The sequence below is a fragment of the Hyaena hyaena genome, unplaced genomic scaffold (assembly GCF_003009895.1).
Source record: "Hyaena hyaena isolate Hyena2069 unplaced genomic scaffold, ASM300989v1 scaffold_9, whole genome shotgun sequence".
Taxonomy (NCBI): Eukaryota; Metazoa; Chordata; class Mammalia; order Carnivora; family Hyaenidae; genus Hyaena; species Hyaena hyaena.
Window position 1 is genome coordinate 3,090,710 of NW_024080641.1, and position 11,487 is coordinate 3,102,196.

Sequence of the window (11,487 nt, forward strand, 5' to 3'; positions counted from 1 at the left end):
AGGCTAAGTGCTGTACCCAAGCCTCACTGGACAAACTGGCCAACTTTCCTGTTCTGCCCTCATAGATGCCGTCCTGCTATGGGGATGTTTTAAGCCTTTTCCTTTTTAGGGTCTGTGTTTGGTCACAGTTAAATGCACTTTTTTTTTTTAAGTTTGTTTATTTTTTAAATTATTTTTAATCTCTCCACTCAACATGGGGCTCAATCTCACAGCCCAAGATCAAGAATCACCCACTCTTCAGACCGACCCAACCAGGTGCCCTGGAACCAGACGGAACATTCCACAGGACCTTCCCAAAGAAGCAGTGGGGAGCCAGGCATTGCTGTCACCATTCTATTCCCCTTTTGAGTATGGGTCGTCCCAGCTTGGAAGATAGTAAACTCCTCCCACGTCGGGGGCTGGTCCCTGGAGTCCCAATAAGCGATGCCAGAAAAAGCCGTGAGGAGACACCCCCCTGTGTGCCGAGCTGGAAGGCCGGCCATGTGCCAGAGACTGTCAGCCCCAGTGCAGGTGAACCCAGGGAAGGAGAGGCACACAGATGCTCCTTGACAATTTCTTGTTTTTTTCTTAACCAGGAAATTGTCTCTGCTCTGGCCAGAAGCTGTAACTCACTTTCTGTCCACACTTTTTTTTTTTTAGAAATCAGTTTCTCTGCCTCATGTCGAAATCAATGCTCAAAGAAAAATCGTGTAAAACTAGCAAGTTTAAGGAGCACTTAATTGTTACCTTTGCTGCAGCGCAAAATTGTCGGCATTCCCTGGGAGGCTCAGATGTCTCAGTCAGGCTTGGAAGAAACCATACCCAATGAAGTGGAGCTAATAAGGCGTGTAAAACAAGCATAATAAATATCCTTGGAGAACCAAGGGAGGATATTGAAAATTTGAAGCAAGAAGAAGACGTTATGAAGTAGAACCTAACTGGAGACAAGGGACATGAGCGGTATAATTACTGAAATAAAGAACTTAATGGGTGAGTTGAATGGCAGAATAGATACAGAGAAAGAATACATGAGCAAGCTGAAAATACTATCTGAAGAGGCATCCTTATGGGACAGAGAGAGACAAACTCTAAGGGAAAAAATTAAGATATATGGATGATATAAATAACAGTTCTAGGGGCGCCTGGCTGGCTCAGTCAGTAGAGCATGCAACTCTTGATCTCAGGGTCATGAGTTTAAGCCCCACATCAGGTGCAGAGATTACTTAAAAATAAAATGTTTAGGGGTGCCTGGGTGACTCAGCCGGTTGAACATCTGACTCTTGATTTTGGCTCAGGTCATGATCCCAGGGTCGTGAGATCAAGCCCCACATTGGGCTCCATGCTGAGCACAGAGATCAAGATTCTCTCTCTCTCTCTCTCATCTCTGCCACTCTCTCTGCTCATGCTCTCTCTCTCTAATAAAAAATAAAATTAAAATTAAATAAAATCTTTTAAAAAAATTAAATAAAAATAAAAGTTCTAACTTCTCTCTTACAGAATCTCTCCGAAGAAGAGAAAAGAGAGAGCTGGGAACACACAATGTGAAAAAAACGTTAGTTAGTATCGTGGTGGTTGATGAGGGAGCCCGAGGCAGGCTGACCAGCAAAGCACAAACTAGCACCCACCCCCCTACACACCCAGCTGGGATCTGTGTGATATTCCTTGGACATTCCTGGGCACCCCCAAACAGGAAAGGACAAAACAATAAACAATAAAAATAAAAAATAAGAGTCCCTACCACTTTACAAGAAAAAGCCAATCCAATCCATGGAGCTCCAATCCAGGAGCTCCATGCTATCTTAATGTTAATGCTTTGCTAGAGAGAAAAACAACCTTAGCTTGACAATAGCTAGGCCTCCAGGAAGTCTTTAGCGTGGGGAAGTCTCTTTCTCGAAACTCCCTCTTGACTTTATCTCCCCCAACCCCATAAAACAGTCACCCCACACACACACTTGAGTGAGTGCGGCTCTTCCTGCCCACGGGTCCTGTCTCCGTGCTTTAATAAAATCACCTTTTTGTACCAAAGACGTCTTCAAAGAATTCTTTCTTGGTCCTCGGCCCCGGACCCCACGAACCCGGCCATCACCCCAAAAGGTCATCAGTGATCATTTTGCAATATATACACATAATGAATCATTATGTTGTATGGTTGAAACTAATATAGTGTGATATGTCTATTTTACCTCAATTTTAAAAAGTGGGGGGGGTGGCGCCTGGGTGGTTCAGTTGGTCTGACTTCAGCTCAGGTCGTGATCTCACGGTTCGTGGGTTCAAGTCCCACGTCCGGGTCTGTGCTGACAGCTAGCTCAGAGCCTGGAGCCTGCTTGAGATTCTGTGTCTCCCTCTCTGTCTTTCCCTGCTCATGCTCTCTCTCAAAAATAAACAAACATTTAAAAAAAATAATTAAAAAATAATAACAAATTTAAAAAAGAATTCAGAATTCATGGAGCTCTTTGCAGTCAGATAAACCTTTGAATGTAACTGGCCATATTTCTGACCCCTCTGCACCCACCCACTTCTGCGAAATGAAGGGAAGAATGTTTAGTGCACAATGCTGTTGTCAGAATTTTTAAACTTTTTTGGAGAGAGAGCATGAGCGGGGGAGAGGCGCAGAGAGAGAGAATCTTAAATTTTTTTATGTCTTATTTTATATTTGAGAGACAGAGAGAGAGAGTGAGCAATGGAGGGTCAGAGAGAGAGGGAGACACAGAATTGGAAGCAGGCTCCAGGCTCTGAGCTGTCAGCACAGAGCCCGACGCGGGGCTCGAACCCACCAACCGTGATATCACGACCTGAGCCGAAGTCAGATGCTCAACCAACTGAGCCTCCCAGGCGCCCCATAATAAATCTTTTTAAATGACTATAATGCTTGCGGAAATTGAGTGAAAGCTGACGATGCAAAACTGAAATAAGATAACTAATTAGTCTCCTGTGAAACCCATTAAGTGCACCATGGAGCTACTATGTGCTATTTTTTTACAACTTTATTCAAGGATAATTGAGAATGAAGTATGTATGTGACGCCATCACCACCATCAAGGTCACAAACATTTCCCTAGTGCCCAGAAGATTCTTTGAGGTTCTTTGTACTCTCTCCCTCCCTCCGCCCTCAGCCCTCGGGAAACCACTGGTTTTGTCATAATAGACCAGTTCGAACTTTCTAGAATTTCGCCTAAGTGGAAGTGTACAATGGGAGGCGATCTTTCTTGCCCGGCTTCTTTCACAAATAAAACGCTCGGTGTGGTGCTCCGTCCATTTTTCTGGCGAAGCTGCATCACGCTGTTTGGTGGGATGGGTGGAATGATGCCCCTGGAGGCTCCGTGCCCGTGTGACTGACCCCAACAGAAACCCGGGACACCGAGGCTCCGGGGAGCCCCCCCCCCCCCGGCTGGCAAAGGCGCCCGGTGTGCGGCCACGACATGCCGGGAAAAGCGAGCGGGTCCCTGCGACTCCATGGACACAGACAAGCGGAAGCTCACGCCTAGTGTCCCCTCGGCTGACTTTGATCCCCCTCCTTCCGCTGCGACAAATCACAGCTGTGATCCTAACAGCTCTTCTGGGTCCTGTGAGTCCTTCTGGGGAGTCACCAAACATGACAGTCGTCGTGGGGACGCGCGACAGGCTCACCTGTCTCCCGGAGTTCCTGCGAATCCGTCTCCATGTGCTTCCCGGACCCACACGCCACCTGCCTCCCAGATCTTGCCCTGCCTCACTCTCCCGCTCTCTCACTCTCTCGCTCTCGCTCTCTCTCCCCTCTCCAGCTATCCACTTGAGGATGACACTCCACGCTGTCCATGTCTTAGTTTGCCTCTCTCCCTAGCTAACTGCGCGCCACCTTCTTGTCTCTTTCCTGGAAATTTTGTCCCATCTTGGGGCGCCAGGGTGGCTCAGCGGGTTGAGCGCCTGACTCTTGATTTCGGTTCAGATCATGGTCTCGCGGTTCATGGGTTCGAGCTCATCAGGCTCCACACAGATCACGGAACCGGAATTCTCTCCCTCCCTCTTCCTGCCCTCCCCTGATCACCCTCGTGCTCTCTCTAAAATTATAAAAAAGAATTTTTATCCCCTCTCTTCTTATTGAGTTTCCTCCTTCAGTCACCCCGAATCTCGGCGTTTCCTTCTCTCCATCCCCTTCCCTGGGCCCGTGTCCACTGTACAGCCTCACACGTTCCTCCTCCATCGGAGTCTTCCCCGGGCCCCCGCCATCTGCCCCGCTCCTGCTACTGTCTGCCAGTGCGGTCCCCTCTCCCTAAGCCCCCCCATCTCCCTCTGTCCCTCCTTCACCCAGCCTTGGGGGGACCCTCCATCCCCTCTGTCTTTCTCTCTTGGGGTCTCTGTGATGTTTTCAAGGTAACTCAGCCCTTGTAGCCTCGTCTCCTCAGATGGGCCATCTGTCCTTCCTCCTTATTTTTTTTAATGTTAATTTATTTATTTTTAGAGAGTGGGGGAGGGGCAGTGAAAGAGGGAGAGAAAGAGATTCCCAACCAGGCTCCATGATGTCAGTGCAGAGCCCAGCGTGGGGCTTGATCCCACGAACTATGAGGTTCATGAGAGCCTGAGCCGAGATCAAGAGTGGGACTCAGGGGCACCTGGGTGGCTCAGTCGGTTAAGCGTCCGACTTCAGCTCAGGTGACGATCTCACAGTTCGTGGGTTTGAGCCCCGCGTCGGGCTCTGTGCTGACAGCCAGCTCAGAGCCTGGAGCCTGCTTCGGATTCTGTGTCTCCATCTCTGTCTGAACCTCCCCTGCTCACGTTCTCTCTTTCTTGCTCAGAAATAAACATTAAAAAATTAGAAAAAAGAAAGAAATGAGTTGGACGCTCAACTGACTGAGCCACCCAGGTGCCCTTGCCCTTCCCCCTTCCCTCTGTCTCTCCCTCTCGCCCTTCCCCCCCGCCTCTCCACCTCACAGTCTAAGGGTTCTGTCTCTCTCGAAACTTCTGTCCCCGCATTTGTCTCCACGTTTCCGTCTCGCCATCTCTTGACATCTCCTTGGGCCTCCGTTTCTCTTTCACATTCGGCCTCAGAGACCCCCACACACTTCCCGAGGTGCCACTGCCCCATCCCCCGGTGGCTCACCTCAGTTTCCACGCCTCCCCCCCCCGCCCTCACTGTCCCCTCTGTCACTTCTCTCTCTCGGGGTCCCTGCCCGTGCCCCCTGCCTGACAAGCCTCCTTCAGAGCTGATAGAGTCACAACTGCCCCTTCTTGATAAAAACCACGTTGGTTTATTTTTTATCACAACAGAATGGGGCCCGTCAGCACATCATCAGACAGAAAACAGAGAACGAGAAACACTCTCCCCTTGGTCCTTAGCAGATTCAGTGCAAGCACCTCCTAGGTGTTCTCCTGCATGGCTCCTGTCCTCTGCCAGCAAGGACACTTTTCAGTCCCCCGCAGGCCTGAGCCCCGGGCCTCCTGGGGCAGCGGGGACAAACCACAAAGAGATCTCTCAGGCTCTGAGCATTGCTCTGGAAGAGAAGGGCCGGGGTGCCTGGGTGGCCCAGTTGCCCAAGTGTCCAACTCTTGATCTCAGAGCTGTGAGTTCAAGCTCCGCGGTGGGCACGGAGCCTACTTAAAAAAAAAAAAAATGGAAGGGGGAGGGACGCTTGGGTGGCTCATCAGTTAAGCGTCCAACTTTGGCTCAGGTCATGATCTCAAGGTCTGTGAGCTCAAGCCCCCCGTTGGGCTCTGTGCTGACACCTCAGAGCCTGGAGCCTGCTTTGGATTCTGTGTCTCCCTCTCTCTCTGCCTCACTTCCCACTAGCGCTCTATCTCTCAAAAATAAACATTAAAAAATTAATAAAAATTAAAAAAGAATAGGATCACAGTTGTCCATTAGGGTCACAAGTAAAACCAAAAACTTTAGCCTTCAATTTGTATCGCCCCTCATGGTCCTGCGGACGGACTTCTGGGCCCTTCTCCCTTGGGGCCTCTTGATGCCGGCGGGCGCTGTGCTCATTTGAAGGCCCAACTGGGCCGGATGTCCCAGGCGACTCGCTCACAGGGTTGGCCCTGGGTTCTGGCTGTCGAGAGGGGCATAGCGGGGACTTCCAACTAGAGACACTACAGCCGGGCTCTCCCATGTGGTTTGGGCCGAGCCCCCAAGCCAGCAGTGAAATGGGGCCCACTTTAGAGTCAGATCGCATGGCTTTCAGCTTCCCACCAACACCCGCCCCAATACACGCACCCGTTGCTCTGTAAATTACTCCTTAGCCTCTCTAGGGCACGAGGGGAACATGAATTCCCTTTGTACCCTCCCTGCCCGGATGCCGATACTTTGATTCCCGGTGTCAGGTTTGAGCACGGGGCTCAGGTCCTCCCATCCACCCACCCCCTCATCCTATGTCCACTGAGGCTGGAACATGGCCACGTGTTCAGAAGTCCTCATTCCATCCATCTCCTGTCCTTGCAAGGAGTGTATTTCCTGCCCCTTTAGACCAAGAGGCTCTGCAACGCACTTGGCTGGTAAGATGAAAGGTGCACAGAACACGAAGGCTTGAAATGCATCATTGCAGGTGGGCTCACACCTCTGCCATTTTCTATGAGAAGGGTATTCCCGGGATAGCCCATTGGTCCCCAGCATTCCGATGCACCTGCCAAGGCCAGCCGGGATCAGCAAGCCACCCAACCATGCAGAGCCTCAGTCAGTCAGGTTCCGTATGACCCCAGCCATCGAGGAGAAGCCAGCTAGGATCAGCAGAGCCTTCCGGACACAGTCAGCTGACCCCCAGAGGCATGCGCTAAATAAACATCTGTACGCGAACGTCACACCCAGATCTGGGTTAATATCAGACCGGAGTGAAGAGATACGAGCAGTATATTGGTGAAGTCATCAGCATTACATAGTTGCCATGTGACTATGTGACTGCCAGGGACAGAAGGATGGTGCTGGCGACACTGTAAGAAACTACCCAGAACTGGATGTTCAATGTACACGACTTGGGGGCGCCTGGGAGGCTCAGTCGGTTAAGCGTCTGACTCTTGATTTCTGCTTATGTCATGAGCTCACGGTCCGTGTGATCGAGCTCGTGATCGAGCTCCTCATCGAGCTCTGTGCTGACAGCGTGGAGCCTGCTTGGGATTCTCTCCCCCTCTCTCTGCCCCTCCCCCACTCAGACACTGTCACGCTCTCACTCTCTCTCTCAAAATAAATAGATTTTTTTTTTCAAATGTACATGACCTGGAAGGCTAAAGGCAGTTTTATAGGCACATAAGTTTCAGGGTGATGTGGTTGGAGGGTTAATGGGTTTAAAAAGCTCAGGCTCGGGACTTTCCTCGCCTTGGCTGGAGTCCACCAAATTTTCTTGCAGAGGCTGGCTGACTTGCAGCATTGCAACACAGCAAATGCAGAAGGAGCTGTAAGAATCCAGTTATCTTCTATTGAGCCAGACGTTGAAGATTCTCAGAAATGCAAAATGACGTCACTCTTCTCGTTACCCTTTTTATTTGGGAAAATATAGCATTTTTCATCTCAAGTGTTATTTATGTGGGGGCGCCTGGGTGGCTCGGTTGGTTGAACATCCGACTCCTGATTTTGTCTCACCTTATGATCCCAGGGTCCTGGGACAGAGCCCCCTGGTGGGCTCCGCACTGAGCGCAGAGCCTGCTTGAGATTCTCCCTCTCTGGCCCCCCGCCCCGCTCACATTCTCTCTCTCTCTCTCTCTCTCAAATAAATAAAATGAAAAAAATTTTAGGGCACCTGGGTGTTTCCATTGATTAAGCATCCGACTTCAGCTTGTCATGATCTCACCATTTGTGAGTTCGAGCCCCGCGTCGGGCTCTGTACTGACAGCTCGGAGCTGGAGCCTGCTTTGGATTCAGTGTCTCCCGCTCTCTGCCCCTCCCCCACTCATGCTCTCTCTCTCTCTCTCAAAAATAAGTAAACACTAAAAAGTTTTTAATAAAATAGTTATTTATGTTAAAATGCAATGAGTTTCCAAATGTCCATCAACAGATGAATGGGTAAACAAAATGTGATATATGCACCCAATGGAATATTACTCGGCCTTAAAAACGATGGAAATCCTGACACACGATACAACATGGATGAAACGTGACAATCTGATGCTAAGTGAAATGAGACCAGGCACAAAAGGACAAATATCGTATGATTCCACCTAAATGAGGCACAGAGAAGAGGCAAGTCCACAGAGACAGAAAGTAGCCTAGAGGTGACCTGGGATGGCGGAGGTGGGGAAATGGAGAGTGTTGTTGCCAGGATACTAAGTTTCAGTATAGGAAAATGAAAACATTCTCTGGGGTGCCTGGGTGGCTTAGTCGGTTAAGCATCCAGCTTTCGCTTAGGTCATGATCTCACGGTTCGTGGGTTCGAGCCCCGCGTCGGGCTCTGTGCTGACTGCCAGCTCAGAGCCTGGAGCCTATTTGAGAGTCTGTGTCTCCCTCTCTCTCTGACCCTCCCCTGCTCACGCTGTCTCTCTCTCTCTCTCTCCTAGAAATAAAATAAAAATATTAAAAAAAAAAAAAACATTCTAGAAACCAGTGGCAGTGATGGTGACACAGCAATGAGAATGTACTTCAGACCACTAACTGCACACCTAAAATATTCTTTCCCCCTCACTCTCAAAAACGAATAAATGTTAAAAAAATTTTTTAATAAAAATAAATAAAAAAGAAATGGTCCCCCAAAATGTAGTTTTACATTTCTTTTTTTTTTTTTTTAAATGTTTTATTTATTTCTAGGAGAGAGAGAGAGAGACAGCATGAGCAGGGGAGGGTCAGAGAGAGAGGGAGTCACAGACTGAAACAGGCTTCAGGCTCTGAGCTGGCAGCCAGCACAGAGCCCGATGCGGGGCTCGAACCCACGAACTGCGAGATCATGACCCAAGCGAAAGTCGGACGCTTAACCGCCTAAGCCACCCAGGCGCCCCTAGTTTTACATTTCTTCTGGCCACACGGCGCCCTCTAGTGGAGGCACAGGGTATTGCTTGACGGCACAAAATTTCTCCGTAATTTTCAATTCTAAAGACGGAGGCAGAGACGGCCACCTGATGTGCGGACTTTATTTCAGCAGATAAACTTTAAACCCTGACCTACGCCTCTTGTCGTACACATCACACACACACAAGCGTACACACAATTACAGACACAACTAGACCCTTGCAAACATGTGATCACACACACAACAGATTCTCACACAGGCCCACGTATGTACACACAACAGCAAGACGGTAACACATACAGAGAGACACGGGGGCGCCTGGGTGGCTCAGTCAGGCTTCCAACTCTTGATTTCAGCTCAGGTCTTGATCTGAGAGAGGGTCATGGGTTCAAGCCCTTCACTGGGTGTGAAGCCCACTAAGAACACCAAAAACCAACAAAAGAAAATTAAAAAAAAAAAACAGGAGACACAGACACAAACTCATACAGTCACTTACACACACGATTCTAAAAATAGCATATGATTAACAAAGGGGACTTAGTAAAACGAATGCCATTCTCTATTTTTAAAAAATCGTAATGGAAAATGAGTTTCTTCCCAAAGCCATTAAATAAATGTTGAACAAGTAATTAAGATGAATCTAGGTCTGGCAGCTCGCCCGAGGAGGTCCAGAGTCCCTTAGCTGAAGTCCTTGGGGACAGATGCAATTCAGAACTCAGAATTGCTCCAATTTTAGACAGGCAATTCTGAGCTCATGTGGTATTTTGCATAACAGTCCCAGGGGCCTGAGGCAGCCCCCTCCCCACCAGACACGTTAATATATTTGCAGCAACGCGTGTGAAAGTTCACACCAAAGGAGGTAAATAAAGAGTGTAAATAATAGAAAGTTTAATTATAAAGCCGTGTAGAAAGAGAATCTTTCCCTTCGATGACCTTGCCAATTAGCGCCAGTCCAGAATAATAAAAAAAAATTTTTTTTTTATTTCTTTTTTACTAGGAGAGAGAGAGAGAGAGACAGCGTGAGCAGGGGAGGGTCAGAGAGAGAGGGAGACACAGACTCTGAAACAGGCTCCAGGCTCTGAGCTGGCAGTCAGCACAGACCTCGACGCGGGGCTCGAACCCACGAACCGCGAGATCATGACCTAAGCGAAAGTCGGACGCTTAACCGGCTAAGCCACCCAGGCGCCCCCCCAAAAAAATTTTTTTAAACAGTGTAAATAACTCCGTTGATTTGCCACCATGTGAGACAGCACCAAAACTACCCCCAAAGAAATGTTTGCTGTTGTCACAGTCTTTTGGAATTCGGGACTGTGGATAAGGGACAGGGGACCCTACTAGCAGCCCACTCCACCATACATGTACGTACAAATTCTCTCTGCTGTGATTGTAAATCTTGGATTCCATTCCGGAAGGACGACGACTCTTCGGCGCCCCCTCCTGGAAGTCCCGGCCCTTGCAGTTCAGCGTAGAGTTGAACTGCAAAACCCTGTCCACTGGTTTTGGCCTGATCCAGGGGTGGGTCCTGACTGGCCAGAACTTTTAGAGTAATCGCGCCTTCACTCGCCAGGGAGTGGCTGGGCCCAAGCCTTAACCAAGCGACAGGCCCCCGCCACAGGGATTGAGGCCAGGTTTGTCATGTGGCCTGCAGAGTTCCAATCAACTCGAAAGAAAGCCCTTCCAGGGACCAGTACCGGTCAGGCCTCCCGCTCTCTCAGGGATGGGAATGGGTTCGCAGGTCCCTCAATCTGCAGGCACCTTGAAAAGCCCCTTGGGAATGAGGCTGACCCTAAGCCCTGAAAGAACTAGAAACAGTGTAGGTCCCCGTGGTGGCCACCCACCCAAGGGCCACCCAAGGGCGCTGCTCAGCTCTCCCTTTAAGGGACCCTGCTGCTGGGGCCCCTGGGTGGATCAGTCGGTTGAGTGAGCGACCGACTTCGGCTCAGGTCATGACCTCACAGTTCTTGGGTTCGAGCCACGCATCAGGCTCTGTGCTGGCAGCTCAGAGCCTGGAGCCTGCTTCGGATTCTGTGTGTCTCTCTCTCCCCTTCCCTCACTCATGCTCTCTCTCTGCCCCTCCTCTGCTCATGCTGTGGCTCTCTCTGCCTCTCAAAAATGAATAAACGTTAAGAAAACAATTTAAAATAAAATGACTCGGGGGGCACCTGGGTGGCTTAGTCGGTTAAGCGTCCGACTTTCGCTTAGGTCATGATCTAACGGTTCATGGGTTCGAGCCCCGCGTCGGGCTCTGTGCTGACTGCCAGCTCAGAGCCTGGAGCCTGTTTCAATCTGTGACTCCCTCTCTCTCTGACCCTCCCCTGATCACGCTGTCTCTCTCTCTCTCTCCTAGAAATAAAAAAATAAAAAAATAAATTTTTAAATTTTTAAATAAAATGACTCAAATGGTAACTTTCATGCCATGTGTATTTTACACACGCACACAGATTTTGACCATCCACCTCTCCTCCAGGCCACCACCTTCTTCTAGCCACCGACTCTCGCCTGAACCATGGCCGTGGCCTCCTCCCTGGGCCCCAGCTTCCACCTCGCACCCCCTACAGATTCCCACACGGCAATCAGGGGGTCCTGTTCACACCGAAGTTGGCTCTGT